Genomic DNA, 19314 nt, shown 5'->3' with positions numbered 1-19314 from the left:
AGCATAAAATATACTGTTTTTGAGTTCCCAAATCATTTTGAAAGTTAGTATGAAGTTAGATTCTACAGAAAAAAAAACTCAAAGGAAATCAGTTGCAGTGTTGTGTGATGACAGGATTCCTAGTCAAAAGTGATAAATGTGGTCCAATCTGATAATCACGGGGTGAGATTTAGCCCTATGTCAGGTGTTGTGCTGAATATTTTGAAGAGAGGCTCTGCTTTGGAGTGGCCCACAACTTAGCGAGTTTTTATTGATTGCGGAAGGGATCTGTCAATATTAATGATTGGGAAAAAACCTACGCACTCATTGTGAACCGGTTTTGGATAAAAAAAAAGTTTTACTGACACATACCGTATGGGAGCCCTTCAATAATTTATCTTTAATTTAAAAGGAAGAATAAAGAATCTAAGTATAAATAAAGAGGATTTTTAGTTGTAATGACTGAGAAGTGGAAATAGTTGAGCTTCAGGTAAAAACAGCTATCAGGAGGTATTAATGCTTTTTTATCTAATAATTTGATTGATTTCTTCTAAATAACAGCTGTTGTGGTACTGGTGTATTGTGTGTTCATGAAACAGAATGTTTGAATCAATTCATATTTGATTGATACAGTAACTGCACCCAAATACCCATTTACAAATAGCATTATTAGAAGACTCTTGAGAGTCCCTTGGACAACAAGGAGATCAAACCAGTCAATACTAAAGGCAATCAACCCTGAATATTCATTGGAAGGACTGATGCTAAAGCTGAAGCTCCAGTATTTTGTCTACCCGATGGGAGGAGTAGACTCATTGGAAAAGACCCTGATGCTGGGAAAGATTGAGGGCGGGAGGAGAAGGGGACGACAGAGGATGAGACGGTTGGATGGCATCACCGACTCAATGGACATGAGCTTGAGCAAACTCTGGGAGATACTGAGGGACAGGGAAGCCTGGTGTGCTGCAGTCCATGGGGTTGCAAAGAGGCACTACTTAGCCACTGAGCGACAACAACAAGCAGTACAACTTTATTTAGAAGTCAAGTTTTCACTAAAAAGTCAGTTCAATTTAAAAATAGCTTTGTTGGCATATATTTATGTACATGTGAGGTACTGAGTGAGATGCTCTGGGGATGTTAGAATGAGTAAAGCATGGCCTCAGCTTTCAAAGTTGAGAGCAGCGATTTTTAAAATCTTCTTAACAGCTCTATTTTCAACACTTAGGATAGTTCTTAATACATAATTGGCTTTCCAACAAAGCTCTGTAAAGTACTAGCTACGACGTGAGGCCTTGCCTGTGAAGTACTTTAAACAGGAATTACAAGTAGGTCATAGAAGCTCGAGGCAGCAAGACAGGTATCTTATCCTGCTGCCGTTCCACTCAAAGGTGAAGTGCACGCATGTGAGTCCCACACCCCCACACCCCGCAACCACAAACACCGTTTCCGGTAATCTGCAAGACAGATGAAGCCCTGAGCCCTTTCCTGTGAGCTGATCTGTCCTTAACCAAATGCTGATATTGGCAGATAAGTAAGATCCTCGCAGATATAACAGTTGTGTGGTGTAACTTATTTTCCACCACTGAGAATTTTAAATAGACAATTGAAACCTTGAGGATTTTTCTTAAATATGTGCTATATCTATTATCGACAGTCCAGTTCTTTTGAAATATAACATGTAAACTTTTAAATAAAATTATTTTCTAAAATGCTGACCTCTGTTTTTGAGTCTTCTCTGCACAGTTACTACAGATGTCCCACGGATCTGTGGGAGAGCTACAGGTCCTAAAAAATCGCTCAACTCTGTTCAACTATAGGAGAGAGTTATACTGTTGTCTGAGGTGCACATCTCATGGGCCCCAAGAACCCAGATTTGCCTTTTTCAGCTATCAGGATGAATCTTACTATCTGGCAATAAAGATACTATCCTCCCTTTTTTGCTTTTAAGGCAGCTTTCCTATTACCCTCATTCTTGGAGGAAACACTGGAATCTGTTTCTTTATCTTTGTTTTTTAAAAGACAGGGCATCTCTTCTTTTTGGGTAGGAGATAAAAGAACTCTAGAGGACTCCTTATGTTTGACCTTTTGGTCTGTTGTTATTGAGTATTCTCTTATTTCCTGGCATTTAAGACACCCATGTGTCTGTCACAGGGTCACTAATCTTGAGTTAGTCAGATCAATAGTCTGTTTCAACTGTGGGGTTAAGAAGTTATTCATGTTATTTCCTGTGCCATTGAATATTTGCCTTTCTGACTGCTGATAAAATCACCTTTGCTAGTTTCTTTGGTCTGAAGTTTAAAAAAAGTGTACCCACCTTGCAGGTGGGTGCAAGATAAGGCAAGATAATGCAAAATAGCCCCTGGGTCAAGGAAAGTCGCAGTCAGTGTAACATTAAGATCTTTTGTGTCTCTGACTTTCCTGTTCTGCTGCTGCTACTACCCTTGAGTTTAATGAGAGAGTGGCAAGTGGGCTCCATTCAGAGTGCATGTGCCAAAATCTGACGGCTACTGACCTGCTCTGGTTAAAGCATCTATATCTTTCTTTTTTTTTGCTGTGCAGCCTGCAAGATTTTAGTTCTCCCATCAGGGATTGAACCCATGCCTCCTGCAGTGGAAGCTCAGAATCCTAACAGTTTGATGGCCAGGGAATTCCTTGTCTTTATCATTTTAAAAGTAGAAACTAAAAGAATCTGTTCCTTTAATTCATGAATGCTGAATTAAAATTGACTAAATAATTAAAAGGCTTTTTTTTTTTCTTAACAAAGTCCTGCGTTCTGAACAATCTGGTCCAGATGCCAGAAGTTGTCTGTAGGATGACAGCTTGGGGGACCCAGTTGGCTGGTTGTTTTCAACTTTAGAGACCGAAAGCCAAGGTTAGTTTGGGAGAGTTTGAAAAGTGTGTGTATCTAAAGGTTTGTGACAATTTCAAACGTAAAATAGAATAACAGACTTTCATGGATCTATATTTGCTCTTGATGGGCTTCCCAGGTGGCGCTAGTGGTAAAGAAACTACCTGCCAGTGCAGGAGAGGTAAGAGATGCCAGTTTGATTCCTGAGTCAGAAAGATCCCCTGGAGGAGGAAATGGCAATTCACTCCAGTATTCTTGCCTGGAGAATCCAGTGGACAGAGGAGCCTGGCTGGTTCCAGCCCATAGCATTGCAAAGAGTCAGACATGACCGAAATGGTTTAGCACTGCTGGCTAAAGTTGTAAAACCAAGGCTACCACTTCTCTGTGGGTCTGTAAGAGAGACAATAAGCCCTTTATCCCTTTGTACAAAGAAGTGAATCTTTTATTAAGTGTCTGTTGGTAACTAGAGCCCTTTTTCATCTGTGTCTAGAAATTTTGTGGGGGGCAGTCTGTTGGATATAAATTGGTCACAGGAATTTGTTGTTTATATGCAAATGTGTAAAGAGTCTAATGACTCATTCCAATAAGCAGCATGTCAGAAAGGTGCAGGGGTGAATGGCAGGCACCAGATAATTCTGAAAGTGGTGAGCAGAAGATCTGAATAAGGATGTTTGGTTAGAAGTGTCTAAAAGAGACAGGTGGGACCCTGGACCCTGGTTCTACTCCCTGGAGCCAGATGAAGCCCTCCCCACATCTGCCGGAGGACTCGAGAATTCTGTTTTGAGAGACTGAATTCTAGTGATGCTCAGGCACAGATGAAGGTTGGGTGACAAACCTAGATGAAATCTTTTGATTAAAAACAGTAGGGAATGTATGGATACATATGAATTATATTAGGTTATTGAAACTGTTCTGCATGGCTTGGAAAAGAGAAAACTAATTTGTTAGTCCTTGCCTGGTTTGGATAATGAGCCTAAATGTGTATTGGAAGAAAATGCAGGTGAAATATGAATGATCCTTTCTGGCTTGTCAGGAAATTTCTTCTCAACAGATAAACCTAAAGGGTTATGAATTTAAACTGTCTTCTTTCTATGCTCTTGAAAAATGAGATGCTTTATAAAAATACACTGAAGCTATACAACACAGAATATTTTCTCTGTTCTCTTGACATTTATTTAGCTGCTAGATCCCCTCCCCCACATTAGTGATCCCCAATTTTCTTATTTTTTTCTTTCTTATTTTCTTGTTCTGTTGTCTAGGAGACTTTCTCAACTTTATTTTCCAATGCTTCTCTTGAATTCCTCATTTCTGCTATTGCATTTTTAATTTCTAGGATCTCTTTTTTTCTCTGATGGTGCTCTATTTTTTCAGCCTCCTATGTATATTTAAAATGTAGCATCTTCTCTTGTCTTCTGAGGAGAATTAATTAGTATATTAGGAAGTTTTCTTGGCTACCTGCTCTGTTCCCTGAAGCTTTTTCCTTTCTTAAATCTTTCCCTCATAAGTTCATTTTGATTGTCATCTTTCATGATAGAGAGCAATTCTTCAAGATAGAATGGGTAAAAAACAAGACTGGGAAGCATATATTTGGGTGGAAGAAGTTAACTGGTAAATTTTGATCTGGGAAGTTGTAGCTGGCCTGTTTCTTGGCTGAGCACCAACTCTCAGCATCTTCAGATTTTTTCTCTAGGGTTGATCAGTTTTTCCAGAGTGGAGTTCACCAGTCTTCTGTGGCAAAAGCCCAAGCCTGCTTGCTACATCCTGCCTTCCGAGTGGGGACTAAGTTTTTATTTTTTAAAGTCAAATTCTTGTTTTTATTAAGGCACCTCTTTCTTCCACCTTCATATGCGTCCAAGTCCAGAATCTCTTGAGTTCAGTTTCTTAGACAGTAATTCTCAGTCTTCCTGCAAAGTGTGAGAGGGGGCTTCCCTGGCTGCAATGGATGGGAAAGCTGTTTTGGAGTTCCAGTTGCCTCTTTTATACACTTCTGGTCCTTCCTTCAGACCCATTGCTCTGAGGCTTTCAGAGATATCTGGTGCCTGCATCTGTGAGGTGTAATACCAAGGTTTGGCAAACTATGGTCTGCTGGTCAAATCACAATCTTCTCTATCCCAATCCTTGCCTGTTTTAATAAATAAAAAGTTTTATTGTCACATAGACATTCCCATAGTCTTGTATCACTTATGGCTGCTTTTGCACTACAAAGAAGAGTTGATTAGTCATTATGGAGACCCTGTGATTGGCAAAGTTTAAAATATTTGCTATGTGGGTTCTTACAGGAAAAAAACGGCCAACTCCGCTGCCACGCAACAGCATGGACAGGTCTGCTCCTGGACCCCTCTCGGCTTGGGCGCCAGTGCTTTCTGATGGCTATGTTGGCTATCATCTATTCATCTAGCTTTCTAGATTTCAGCAACTTATTACTATTCTATGTTTTTCCATTTGTCTTTGGTTTATACCTTTTCCCTCAGAGAGATTTTAGCAGAATTTCAGGGGGATATAGAGGTAAACTTTTGAATCCACTTTGTCATGTTTAGCCAGAAGGTAGGAATTACCAACCTCATTAGAAAAGAAAATCAAGTTTACAGGAAGCTAATTCTCAAGAACTCAGAACAAAACTGGTATGCAAACCAAGGCCTTTTTGAGCCTGGGGTGGAATTGTGTTTTGTTGACTGCTATACCTTTAGGACTTGGTTGTCGTTTAGAATGTACTGGACAAAAAAAAAAAGAATGTACTGGACAAATATTCATTCTAGTTACTGTTGTTAAAGTCCAGTTTATAACTATTATGTTCCTCCATTGTCTCCAAGAAGTGCTGATCTTCTTATTTGCACTTATTTCAATCTCCAGAATGTTCATACTATGGATCTGGGTTCATGTAGCCATGGATTTGTCACTGACTTTCATGTCGTATCAGAGCAGAGGCTATATAGCTCTTTGATTTTTTTGTGTTTCCGATTTGGTGCACTCTTTCTGCTCACATTTCATTGGTCAAACTGAATCATGTGGCCAAACTGAAACTCAGTAGAGCAGAGAACATTCTTCGCCAACAGGAAAGCTACAGTGAAGGAAAGGAAGCACTGTGAACAAGTAATACTGTGTACGACTTCACTCTAGTCCTAGCCTGTATCACCTCTGCCCTGAACAATGTCAATAGCCTCCCACATGGTCTCCGTGATTCCACCCATGCTCCCTATGCAGCAGCCAAAGTGATTGTTTGGAAACACAAGTTAGATTCCATCAGCCTTTGACTAAAAAAATCTCCCATGGCTCCCATCACACTAATAATAAAAATTAATCTCCCTTGTTACATGGAAAAAAACAAAACCAAAGTGTAAAAAAAGCACATATATCTTGTCACCTTTGGGTAAGAAATAAGAGGAAATAAGAAATTATACATGTATATGCTTATCTTTATAAAAATAAGTATCCAAATTGTAAACCACAAACCATTGAGGCTGGTTACCTATGGTGGAAAGGATATGAGAAAGAATGTCTCATATACATCTCTGAGTATACCTTTTTGTATAATTTCGAATTTTACAAACACTATATTGCCTCAGTTTTGGGTGGCACTGTGGTTTGGGGCAGGCTAGGGGAGAACCGCAAGCAAATCTTCAGCTCCTTATAGTGGGTTTTCTGTTGGTGCGGGTGAAGCAAGTTTGAAACTGCTTTTGAAGTAATGAAGCAATGAAGAAATGAGTCGATATTTTGGGGAGCCAGGGTTTGCAATGCAAGAAGAGACCTAGAAAAATAAAATGGGGAATGCAAGGAAGACGTCCATGGAGATGGATTAGAAATGTAGGTATTGGTGTAAACCCATGATTCTAAAATACTTATGTACTGGTGTATATGCATGTGTATGTGCACAAATGTGTGCATGTATGTGTGCATTATAGTATACGTATACAAATCAGATCTTGGTCTCTAATATCATTCCCTTTTAAAAAGAACCAGGGCTCCTTGGAGAAGTTGCTAATTCCAGGGCTGTGGCAGGGTAGGTAAAAGACAACCCTAGAACATCTCATCTTGCTAGAATATTATGTTAACCACTAGCTTTTGGTGGCTATTTAAAATTATGTTAATTAAAATTAGCAAGTCAGTCCCACTCATTTGCACTGGCCACATTTCAAGAGCTCAGTAGCAACAAGAGGCCAGTGGCTACAGTATTGTATAGCATAGATACGGAAAGTTCCCATCATTGCAGGAAATCCTATTGGATGGCATTATGCCAGAAAGTATAAAGGAATATTCTAAGAAATAAGGAGTTCATATTACAAGAACACGTGAACTGATTGGAAGGCAAGAAGGGGAAAATTTGATCCCTGAAATGATTAAAAACATTAATGACTTGTATAGCATTGGAAAAATACAAATCCCTGAATCTGTACTGATGGTAAGTAAATGCATACATACATAAACGGAGGAGAAGGGAAGACTCTTACAATAGAATGCTAAGGACCAACTGGTAAATGTGCAAGAAATCTTGCAGTTCAAAATCACTGTATTGTAATGATTACATTACAGACTGGTTCAGTTAAGAATCATGAATGGATACTAAGTTTAGAGGGAAATTTTAATGAAGGGCAGGATAGTTACAGGGTCTCTGTGATCACTTATTGATTGTAAGGAAAAAATTGTAACTACAGTGGAGAAATAGATACACTTTGACTGGGTGATCTGAATTAACATTACCAGTGAGAGGCTGATGGACATTGAGTTCCTCTAGATGTGCTAACCTGGGAAGAATATATCACTCTGGTAGTGCTCCAGCTGGGATCTGTTACCTGAACCTAATCACTAACGATCCATTAGACAAACCTCAAATGAGTAATGTTTTATTTGGAATATGACAACCAATGAAATACCTGATTCTAGACAGGATTCTGTATGGGAGAGGGAGGGTTGTCTATAAAGGACATTGAATCGTGAATGGGAAATTAGACAAAAATGTAGTATTAATGTCAGATGTACTGAGGTTGATTACTATATAGTGGCTATTTAAGAAAATAATCTCCTTTTTAGAAAATAAACATTGAAGTGTTTAGGGACAAAGGGCCAAGATGAATGCAAATTACTCTCAAAGGGTTCTAAAATTGTTCAGATACACACACACACACACACACACACACACACACAAGCATGCACACACACCACAAGAAAAAAAGCAAATGGGGTAAAATGTTAACAATATGCAAATCTGGAGAAACGATATGTGAACCTTCTCTGTACTATTATTCTTTCAATTTCCATAAGTTTGAAATTAACTCCAAATAAAAAGATTTTAAAAACTTCTTAACCTTGTCCTAAGAAGGACTTTTGTCATCTGGCCCCCTCTAGTTCTCTGCCCTTATATCTGATGTTCACTCTCTCCCTCTCCCTGGGACCTGGAATACACCAGAGTTGTTCTATTTTTTTAAAAAAAATTCTAATAAGTAAACGTATTTATTTTTAGTTGAAGAATAATTGGTCTACAATACTGTGCTGCTTTCTGCCAAACATCAACATGAATCAGCCCTAGGTATAACTATTCCCCCTCCCTCTGGAACCTTCCTCCCACCTCCCCAGACTTGTGCTAGACTTAGGGATTTTACATCTGCTTTTTCTTCTGCCTGGAATTCTCCCCCTGGATCTTTGGAGGACTGGTGTCCTCACATCACTGAGATTAAGGTCTCTGTTCAAATGCCATCTCCTCAGAGAAGCCTTCCTTGAAATGCTGTGCATTTCTTTTTCTTATACTTATTACTGACTTAAATTGTGCATATTTTCATTGCATGTTTCTTCAAGTGAATGCACATTCCATGAGGACAGGGACCTTGTTTTGTCTGCTGCTAAGCCTTTGATGCCTAGGTAAGTATTTGTTGAATGAATACATGAATGACAGGAGTTTTCATCATGGTCATTATGGCCTTAACTTTATCATTAACATTTCTAGCAGGTTGACACTCATTTATGACTTCTCTAGGAGTTGGCCCTCGGTCTTTTGTACCTTGGTAGTGGCTTTGTAGAGTTCATACCCAGAGTCGCCTGTCTCAGGTCCTAGCCTGCCTTTGACATTAATCTGTTCTTGCCTTTGGGCATGATGCTGACCTCTAAGACTTTTGGGTGAAGATTCAATGAGTTAATAATATGAAGTGTTTCGCACAGGGCCTAACACATCGTTAAGGGTCAGCCAAAACTTGCTGCTTCAATTATTATTATATCTGCCTAACACAAAGCCTGCCAGATCATAAGTATTTAATGAATACTGAATCATATTAGTGTTCATATCACCAAATATAAGAATGCCATTCCTTCCCCTCAACCGGGTTCCTTTTATTTTTAAATTAATTTTTTTGAATGATAATTGCTTTACAGAATTATGTTGTTTTCTGTCAAACTCAACACGAGTCAGCTGTAGGTACACCAATATCCCCTCCCTGTTGAAACTCCCTCCCGTCTCCCTCCCCACCCCACCCTCTAGGTTGATACAGATCCCTGTTTGAGTTTCCTGAGCCATGCAGCAAATTCCCCTTGGCTGTCTATTTTACACATGGTAATGTGAGTTTCCATGTTACTCTTTCCATACACCTCACCCTCTCCTCCCCTCTCCCCATGTCCATGAGTCTATTCTCCATGTCTGTTTCTCCACTGTTGCCCAGTAAATAAACTCTTTGGCACCGTTTTTCTAGATTCCATATATATGTGTTAGAATACAGTATTTATCTTTCTCTTTCTGACTTACTTCACCCAGTATACTAGGTTCTAGGTTCATCCACCTCATCAGAATGGACTCAAATGCACTCCTTTTTATGACTGAGTAATATTCCATTGTGTATAGGTACCACAACTTCTTTAGCCATTCATCTGTCCATGGACATCTAGGTTGCTTCCTTGTTCTAGCTATTGTAAATAGTGCTGCAGTGAACAATGGGATACACGTGTCTCTTTTAATTTTGGTTTCCTCAGGATATATGCCTAGGTGTGAGATTGCTGGGTCATATGGTGGCTTTATTCCTAGTTTTTTAAGGAATCTCCATACTGTCTTCCATAGTGGCTGTGTCATTTTACATTCCCACCAACAGTGCAAGAGTGTTCCCTTTTCTCCACACCCTCTCCAGCACTTACTGTTTGTAGACTTTTTGATGATGGCCATTCTGACCAGTGTGAGGTGATATCTCATTGTAGTTTTGATTTGCATTTCTCTAATAATGAACAATGTCAAGCATCTTTTCATGTGTTTGTTAGCCATCCATATGTCTTCTTTGGAGAAATGTCTGTTTAGGTCTTTTTCCCACTTTTGGACTGGGTTGTTTGTTTATCTGGTATTGAGTTGTATGAGCTGCTTGTTTATTTTGGAAATTAATCCTTTATCGGTTGTTCAATTTGCTATTATTTTCTCCCATTCTGAGGGTTGTCTTTTCAGGTTGCTTATAGTTTCCTTTGCTGTGCAAAAGCTTTTAAATTTAATCATGTCCCACTTGTTTACTTCAGTTTTTATGTCCGTTACTCTAGGAGGTGGGTCATAGAGGATCTTGCTTTGATTTATGTCATCGAGTGTTCTGCCTATATTTTCCTCTAAGAGTTTGATAGTTTCTTGTCTTACATTTAGGTCTTTAATCCATTTTGAATTTATCTTTGTGTATGGTGTTAGGAAGTGTTCTAACTTCATTCTTTTACATGTAGCTGTCCAGTTTTCCCACCACCATTTATTGAAGAGGCTGTCTTTGCCCCATTGTATGTTCTGGCCACCTTTGTCAAAAATAAGGAACCCATAGGTGCATGGGTTTATTTCTGGTTTTCTATCTTGTTCCATTGGTCTACATTTCTGATTTTGTGCCAGTCCCATACCGTCTTGATGACTGTGGCTTTGTAGTATAACCTGAAGTCAGAAAGCTTGATTCCTCCTCTCCATTCTTCTTTCTCAAGACAGCTTTGTCTATTCAGGGTCTTCTGTGTTTCCATATGAATTGTGAAACTTTTTGTTCTAGTTCTGTGAAAAATGACATCAGTAATTTGATGGGGATCACATTGAATCTGTAGATTGCATTTGGGAGCATAGTCATTTTCACAATATTGATTCTTTCTACCCAGAACATGGACTATCTCTCTATCTGTTTATGTCATCTTTGATTTCTTTCATTAGTGTCTTATAATTTTCTGTATACAGTTCTTTTGTCTCCTTAGGTAAGTTTATTCCTAGATATTTAATTCTTTCTGTTGCCATGGTGAATGGGATTGCTTCCTTAATTTCTCTTTGTGATTTTTTCATTGTTAGTTTATATAAGTGAAAGTGATTTCTGTGTATTTATTTTGTATCCTGCAACTTTGTTAAATTCACAGCTCTAGCAATTTTCTGATACTATGTTTAGGGTTTTCTATGTACAATATTATGTCATCTGCAAACAGTGAGAGCTTTACTTCTTTCTTGACCTGGATTTCTTTTATTTCTTTTTCTTCTCTAATTGCTGTAGCTAGAACATCCAAAACTATGTTGAATAATAGTGGTGAAAGTGGACACCTTTGTCTTATTTATTCCTAATCTCAGGGGGAATGTTTTCAGTTTTTAAACATTGAGAACAATGTTGGCTGTAGGTTTATCATATATGGCCTTTACTATGTTGAGGTAGGTTCCTGCTATGCCCACTTTTTGAAGAGTTTTAATCACATATGGATGCTGAATTTTGTCAAAGGCTTTTTCTGCATCTATTGAGAGTATCATATGGTTTTACTCTGTCAATTTGTTAATATGTGTATCACATTGATTGATTTGCATATATTGAAGAATCCTTGCATTCCTGGAATAAACCCAACTTGGTCATGGTGTATGAACTTTTTGATGTGTTGCTGAATTCTGTTTGCTAAAATTTTGTAGAGGATTTTTGCATCTATGTTCATTAGTGATATTGGCTTATAGTTTTCTTTTTTGTGTTGCCTTTGTCTGATTTTGGTATCAGGGTGATGGTGGCCTTGTAGAATGCTTTGGAAGTGTTCCTTCCTCTGCAGTTTTTTGAAAGAGTTTTAGAAGGATAGGCATTAGCCCTTCTCTAAATGCTTGATAGAATTTTACTGTGAAGTCATCTGGTCCTGGGCTTTTGTTTTTTGGGAGTCTTTTGATCACAGCTTCAATTTCAATGCTTGTGATTGGGATGTTGATAATTTCTATTTCTTCCTGGTTCAGTCTTGGGAGATTGAACTTTTCTAAGCATCTGTCCATTTCTTCCAGGTTACCTATTTTATTGCCATGTAGTTGTTCATAATAGTCTCTTATAATCTTTTGTATTTCTGCATTGTTTGTTGTAATGTGTCCTTTTTCATTTCTAATTTTGTTGACTTCATTCTTCTCTTTTTCCCTTGATGAGTCTGGCTAAAGTTTTGTCAATTTTGTTTATCTTCTGAAAGAACCAGCTTTTAGTTTTATTAATCTTTACTATTGTTTCTTTCATTTCTTTTTCATTTATTTCTGCTTGAATCTTTATGATTTCTTTTCTTCTACTAAATTTGGTGATTTTTTGTTCTTCTTTTTCCAGTTGATTTAGGTGTAAAGTTCGGTTGTCTATTTGATGTTTTTCTTGTTTCTTGAGATAGGATTGCATTGCTATAAACTTCCCTCTTAGAAATGCTTTTGCTGCATCCCATAGATTTTGAGTTATCATGTTTTCATAGTCATTTGTTTTTAGAATTTTTTTTATTTCTTTTTGATTTCTTCAGTAACTTGTTGGTTATTTAGAAACATGTTGTTTAATCTCCACATGTGTGTGTTTCTTGCAGTTTTTTTCTTGTAATTGCTATCTAGCCATATAGCATTGTGGTTGGAAGATGCTTGAAACGATTTCAACTTTCTTAAATTTACTGAGGTTTGATTTGTGATCCAAGATGTGGTCTATCCTGGAGAATGTTTCATGTGCACTTGAGAAGAAAGTGTATTCTGCATTTTGATGGAATATCCTGAAGATATCAATGAGATCCATCTTATCTAATGTATCATTTAAAACTTGTGTTTCCTTATTAATTTTCTATTTTACTGATCTGTCCATTTTTTGTGAGTGGGTTATTAAAGTCTGCTATTATTGTATTACTTTCAATTTATTCTCTTATGTCTGTTAGTGTTTGTTTTATGTATTGAGGTGCTTCTATGTTGGGTGCATAGATATTTACAATTGTTATGACTTCCTCCTAGATTGATCTCTTGATCACTATGTCGTGTCCTGCCTTATCTCTTGTAATCTTTTTTATTTTAAGGTCTATTTTGTTTGATATGAGGATTGCTACTCCAGCTTTCTTTTACTTTCCATTTGCATGGAATATATTTTCCCATCCTCTCACTTTCAGTCTATATGTGTCTTTAGGTCTGAAGTGGGTTTCTTGTAGACAGCATATGTATGGGTCTTGTTTTTGTATCCATTCAGCCAGTCTGTGTCTTTTGTTTGGAGCACTTAATCCATTTACATTTAAAGTAATTGATATATATGCTCCTGTTGCCATTTTCTTAATTGTTTGGGGTTGATTTTATAGATCTCTTTTCTTCTCTTGTATGTTTTGACTATATGAGTCCCTTTAACATTTGTTGTAAAGCTGGCTTGGTGGTACTGAATTCTCTTAACTTTTTCTTGTCTGAAAATCTTTTTATTTCTCCATCAATTTTGAGTGAGATCCTTGCCAGCTACAGCAATCTCAGTTGTAGATTTTCCCCTTTCAGTACTTTCAATATATCCTGCCATTCCCTTCCGGCCTGCAGAGTTTCTGCTGAAAGATCAGCTGTTAAGCGTATGGAGTTTTCCTTGTATGTTACTGGTTGCCTCTCCCTTGCTGCTTTTAATATTCTTTCTTTGTGTTTAGTTTTAGTTAGTTTGGTTAGTATGTGTCTTGGCATGTTTTTCCTTGGGTTTATCTTGTTTGGGACTATTTGTGCCTCTTGGACTTGATTGGCTTTTTCCTTTTCCATGTTGGGGAAATTTTCAACTATAATCTCTTCAAAAATTTTCTCATACCCTTTCTTTTTCTCTTCTTCTGGGATCCCTATAATTCAAATGTTGGTGTGTTTGATATTGTCCCAGAGGTCTCTGAGACTATCCTCAGTTATTTTCATTCTTTTTACTTTATTTTGCTCTTCAGAAGTTATCTCCACCAGTTTATCTTGCAGCCCACTGATTTGTTCTGCTTCAGATATTCTGCCATTGATTCCTTCTAGAGTATTTTTAATTTCAGTAATCGTGTTGTTTGTCTCTCTTCTTCTAGGTCTTTGTTAAATGATTCTTGCATTTTCTCCATTTTGTTTTCAAGGTCTTTTTTTTTTTTTTTTTTTTATCATCTTTACTATCATTATTCTGAAATTTTTTTCAGGTATTTTGCTTATTTCCCCTTCATTTATTTGGGCTTCTGTGTTCCTAGTTTGTTTCTCCATTTGTGTAGTATTTCTCTGCCTTTTCATTTTTTAAAAAAACTTATTGTGTTTGAGGTCTCCTTTTCCCAGGCTTGAAGGAAAGTTGAATTCTTTCCTTGAAGAAGGTTGAATTATTTCTTCCTTTTGGTTTCTGCCCTCCTAAGGTTGGTCCAGTGATTTGTGTAAGCTCCATTTAGGGTGAGATTTGTGCTGAATTTTGTTTGTTTGTTTGTTTTTCCTCTGATGGGCAAGGCTGAGTGAGGTGGTAAAGCTATCTGCTGATGATTTGGTTTGTATTTTTGTTTTGTTTGTTGTTTAGATGATGGGTCCTGCAAAGAGTGCCCTTGGTGGTTGGATGATGCCGGTTCTTGTATTCAAGTGGCTTTGGTTGTGTGAGCTCTCACTATTGATACTCCCTAGGGTTAGTTCCGGAGAAGGCAATGGCACCCCACTCCAGTACTCTTGCCTGGAAAATCCCATGGATGGAAGAGCCTGGTAGGCTGCAGTCCATGGGGTCGATAAGAGTCGGACACAACTGAGCGACTTAACTTTCACTTTTCACTTTCACACATTGGAGCAGGAAATGGCAACCCACTCAAGTGTTCTTGCCTGGAGAATCCCAGGGATGGGGGAGCCTGGTGGGCTGCCGTCTATAGGGTCGCACAGAGTCGGACATGACGGAAGTGACTTAGCAGCAGCAGCAGCAGGGTTAGTCCTCTGGTAGTCTAGGGTCTTGGAGTCAGTGCTCCTACTTCAAAGGCTCAGGGCTTGATCTCTGGTCAGGAACGAAGATTCCACAAGTTTTTTGTTATGGCATTAAGTGAGATTAAAACAAATACCCTAAAACGAGAAACCGAAGATGAACGCCAGACAAATAGCAGTTACAAAATCAGGCAAATAATAATTAAAATAATGGAATATACACATATACATATATGTCAAAAGTCAAAACAGTCCAACAAAAATAAAGTACAGTAGACTGACCCGGTGAACAAAGGAAATAAAAAATTATATTTACCAGTTAAGAACAAAACTAACTAAAGCACAAACTGGAAATAAAAACTAAAGCAAGGTGCCAAGTGGGGAATAAAGCAATGAAAACAAAACTGACAAATATGTTGAGAGGAAAGGAAAGAAAGAATAGATATGCAAGTTAAATAGTGGTAGATGAAGAAGATTTATATACATTAAAGATTAACTTCAAGGGGTAAAGAACAGTAGGAAAGGCAAACAAAGGAATAAGTGTAGAAAAAATATAATAGGAAAAAAATTAAAAGTTAAAATTATAAAAAGAGAGAAAAAATAGAAGAAAGAAAAAAAGAGGGGGTGGGGGGGGGGAAGGAAAATTCCACAGAACTGCAAAAACCCAACAGAGAGGCAGAGGTTTATAACAACAATAAAAAGTGTGACTGAGGAAAAAGAATTTCAAAAGCGTAATTAGATTTCATAGCGCCAATAAAATCAACAACTACAACGTAGAGGGGAGAAAAGAAAAAAAATTCAAAAGAATCTACAGAACAAGTCAAAACATAAGAACAACGTTTCTCGTGAGTCACGGCCGTCAGAGCCCTTTCCCTCGCTGGGAGTCACAGTCCACCTCGCCTCCCTAGGGCGCCCTCCAACACTGTGCTGAGCTCTGGACCTGCTGGGGCGCAGCTCAGACTCTGATCTGGTCCTGCTCCTGTGCGTTCTTGCCTCCAACGTCCACGGCTGTCAGAACTACTGTGCCTTTCTTTGTGGGAGCTCTCGATGACCTTTTATATATTCCACAGACACAGAGTCTGCCTGGTTAATCATGTGGATTTAAGCATCAGCTTGTACAGCTGGTGGGAGGTTTTGGGTCTTCCTCCTCAGCCACACTACCCCTGGGTTTCAACTGTGGTTTCATTTCCACCTCCGCAAGTGGGTCGTCCGCTGGGGATTGCTCCGGAGGCTGCCCTGGAGGACTTGGGTTTCCCCCGTGAGGGCCGGGTGTGGAGGGGGTGCAGCTGCTTTGGTCGCAGGGGTTCTGGCCGCACCAGGTACTCAGGGGAGTTGGCGGCGAGGGCAGCGGAAATATAGTGCCCTAGAAGGGTACGGCAACCAGGACTGGCCAACATGCTCCAGTGTTCCCGCCTGGAGAACCCCTCTCCCTGACAGAGAAGCCTGGCAGGCCACAGTCCACAGGGTCGCAAAGAGTCAGACACGACTGAAGTGACCCTGTGCGCATAGATGCAAGACTTTTTCTGCCTGGGGCGGCTCCGCCCCCGTGAGAGCCGAGCGTGAAGGCGGCGCAGCTGCTTGGCTTGCGGGGACCCTGGCGGCGCCAAGTGTGCGGGACACGGACTGCCTCCGCCACAGGAGTTACGGCCCCATCAGAGTCTCTGTTCCCAGCCTCTTGTGGCTGGTGATCAGAAGGCCTCTTCGCCCAGTCTTTCTCCATAGCTCTGCCCGTTCAGGCACTCACAGGGCTCCCTTGCCTGGGGTCCTCTGATGTTAGGCCCATCAGGCACATAGGGGGCCTTGTGGCTGGGGTCCTGCTCTGTAGATCGGCGCATCGGTCACTTAAAGGGGCACCTGGGTAGGTCCTGCTCTGTAGATCGGCGCATCGGTCACTTAAAGGGGCACCTGGGTGGGTCCTCTCTGTAGATGGGCGCATCGGTCACTTAAAGGGGCACCTGGGTGGGTCCTGCTCTGTAGATCGGCGCATCGGTCACTTAAAGGGGCACCTGGGTGGGTCCTGCTCTGTAGATGGGCGCATCGGTCACTTAAAGGGGCACCTGGGTGGGTCCTCTCTGTAGATGGGTGCATCCGTCACTTAAAGGGGCACCTGGGTGGGTCCTGCTCTGTAGATGGGCGCATCGGTCACTTAAAGGGGCACCTGGGTGGGTCCTCTCTGTAGATGGGTGCATCAGTCACTTAAAGGGGCACCTGGGTGGGTCCTGCTCTGTAGATGGGCGCATCGGTCACTTAAAGGGGCACCTGGGTGGGTCCTCTCTGTAGATGGGTGCATCTGTCACTTAAAGGGGCACCTGGGTGGGTCCTGCTCTGTAGATGGGCGCATCGGTCACTTAAAGGGGCACCTGGGTGGGTCCTCTCTGTAGATGGATGCATCCGTCACTTAAAGGGGCACCTGGGTGGGTCCTGCTCTGTAGATGGGCGCATCAGTCACTTAAAGGGGCACCTGGGTGGGTCCTGCTCTGTAGATGGGCGCATCCGTCACTTAAAGGGGCACCTGGGTGGGTCCTGCTCTGTAGATGGGCGCCTCAGTCACTTAAAGGAGCCTCCTGGGTGGGTCCTCTCTGTAGATGGGCGCATCCGTCACTTAAAGGGGCACCTGGGTGGGTCCTCTCTGTGGATGGGCGCATCGGTCACTTAAAGGGGCACCTGGGTGGGTCCTGCTCTGTAGATGGGCTCATTGGTCACTTAAAGGGGCACCTGGGTGGGTCCTGCTCTGTAGATGGGCACATCGGTCACTTAAAGGGGCACCTGGGTGGGTCCTGCTCTGTAGATGGGCGCATCGGTCACTTAAAGGGGCACCTGGGTGGGTCCTCTCTGTAGATGGGCGCATCGGTCACTTAAAGGGGCACCTGGGTGGGTCCTGCTCTGTAGATGGGCGCATCCGTCACTTAAAGGGGCACCTGGGTGGGTCCTCTCTGTAGATGGGCGCATCCGTCACTTAAAGGGGCACCTGGGTGGGTCCTCTCTGTAGATGGGCACATCCGTCACTTAAAGGGGCACCTGGGTGGGTCCTGCTCTGTAGATGGGCGCATCAGTCACTTAAAGGGGCAGCTGGGTGGGTCCTCTCTGTAGATGGGCGCATCGGTCACTTAAAGGGGCACCTGGGTGGGTCCTGCTCTGTAGATGGGCGCCTCAGTCACTTAAAGGAGCCTCCTGGGTGGGTCCTCTCTGTAGATGGGCGCATCCGTCACTTAAAGGGGCACCTGGGTGGGTCCTCTCTGTAGATGGGTGCATCCGTCACTTAAAGGGGCACCTGGGTGGGTCCTGCTCTGTAGATGGGCGCATCCGTCACTTAAAGGGGCACCTGGGTGGTTCCTGCTCTGTAGATGGGCGCATCAGTCACTTAAAGGGGCAGCTGGGTGGGTCCTCTCTGTAGATGGGCGCATCGGTCACTTAAAGGGGCACCTGGGTGGGTCCTGCTCTGTAGATGGGCGCCTCAGTCACTTAAAGGAGCCTCCTGGGTGGGTCCGCTCTGTAGATGGGCGCATCAGTCACTTAAAGGGGCACCTGGGTGGTCCTCTCTGTAGATGGGCACATCGGTCACTTAAAGGGGCACCTGGGTGGGTCCTGCTCTGTGGATGGGCGCATCCGTCACTTAAAGGGGCACCTGGGTGGGTCCTCTCTGTAGATGGGCGCATCCGTCACTTAAAGGGGCACCTGGGTGGGTCCTGCTCTGTAGATGGGCGCATCCGTCACTTAAAGGGGCACCTGGGTGGGTCCTGCTCTGTGGATGGGCGCATCCGTCACTTAAAGGGGCACCTGGGTGGGTCCTGCTCTGTAGATGGGCTCATCGGTCACTTAAAGGGGCACCTGGGTGGGTCCTGCTCTGTAGATGGGCACATCGGTCACTTAAAGGGGCACCTGGGTGGGTCCTGCTCTGTAGATGGGCGCATCGGTCACTTAAAGGGGCACCTGGGTGGGTCCTCTCTGTAGATGGGCGCATCGGTCACTTAAAGGGGCACCTGGGTGGGTCCTCTCTGTAGATGGGCGCATCCGTCACTTAAAGGGGCACCTGGGTGGTCCTCTCTGTAGATGGGCGCATCAGTCACTTAAAGGGGCACCTGGGTGGGTCCTCTCTGTAGATGGGCGCATCCGTCACTTAAAGGGGCACCTGGGTGGGTCCTCTCTGTAGCTCAGGTGTCAGGCGTCTGATGGGCCAGCCTCTGCATTGTTCAGCTGCTGATGCAGGCGTGTGGGGAGAGAGAGGCTTTGCGATGGCTCCACCTCCTAGGCCTGACTCAGCAGCACCACCTCGCTTCCATGGCTGCCCTGCTTTCCCACCACAGTCTCCTCCACACATCCCCTCCATCCATCTCTCCACAGTCAACAGCAGCCCTCGCCCTGGGATTGCTCCCCAATCCCTAAACTCCAGCTCCCAGCCGCTGCGCCCTCCAGGGGACCTGCC

This window comes from Dama dama, chromosome 28, assembly GCF_033118175.1.
Source record: "Dama dama isolate Ldn47 chromosome 28, ASM3311817v1, whole genome shotgun sequence".
In the NCBI taxonomy this organism is placed as follows: Eukaryota; Metazoa; Chordata; class Mammalia; order Artiodactyla; family Cervidae; genus Dama; species Dama dama.
This window is presented reverse-complemented; position numbering follows the sequence as displayed.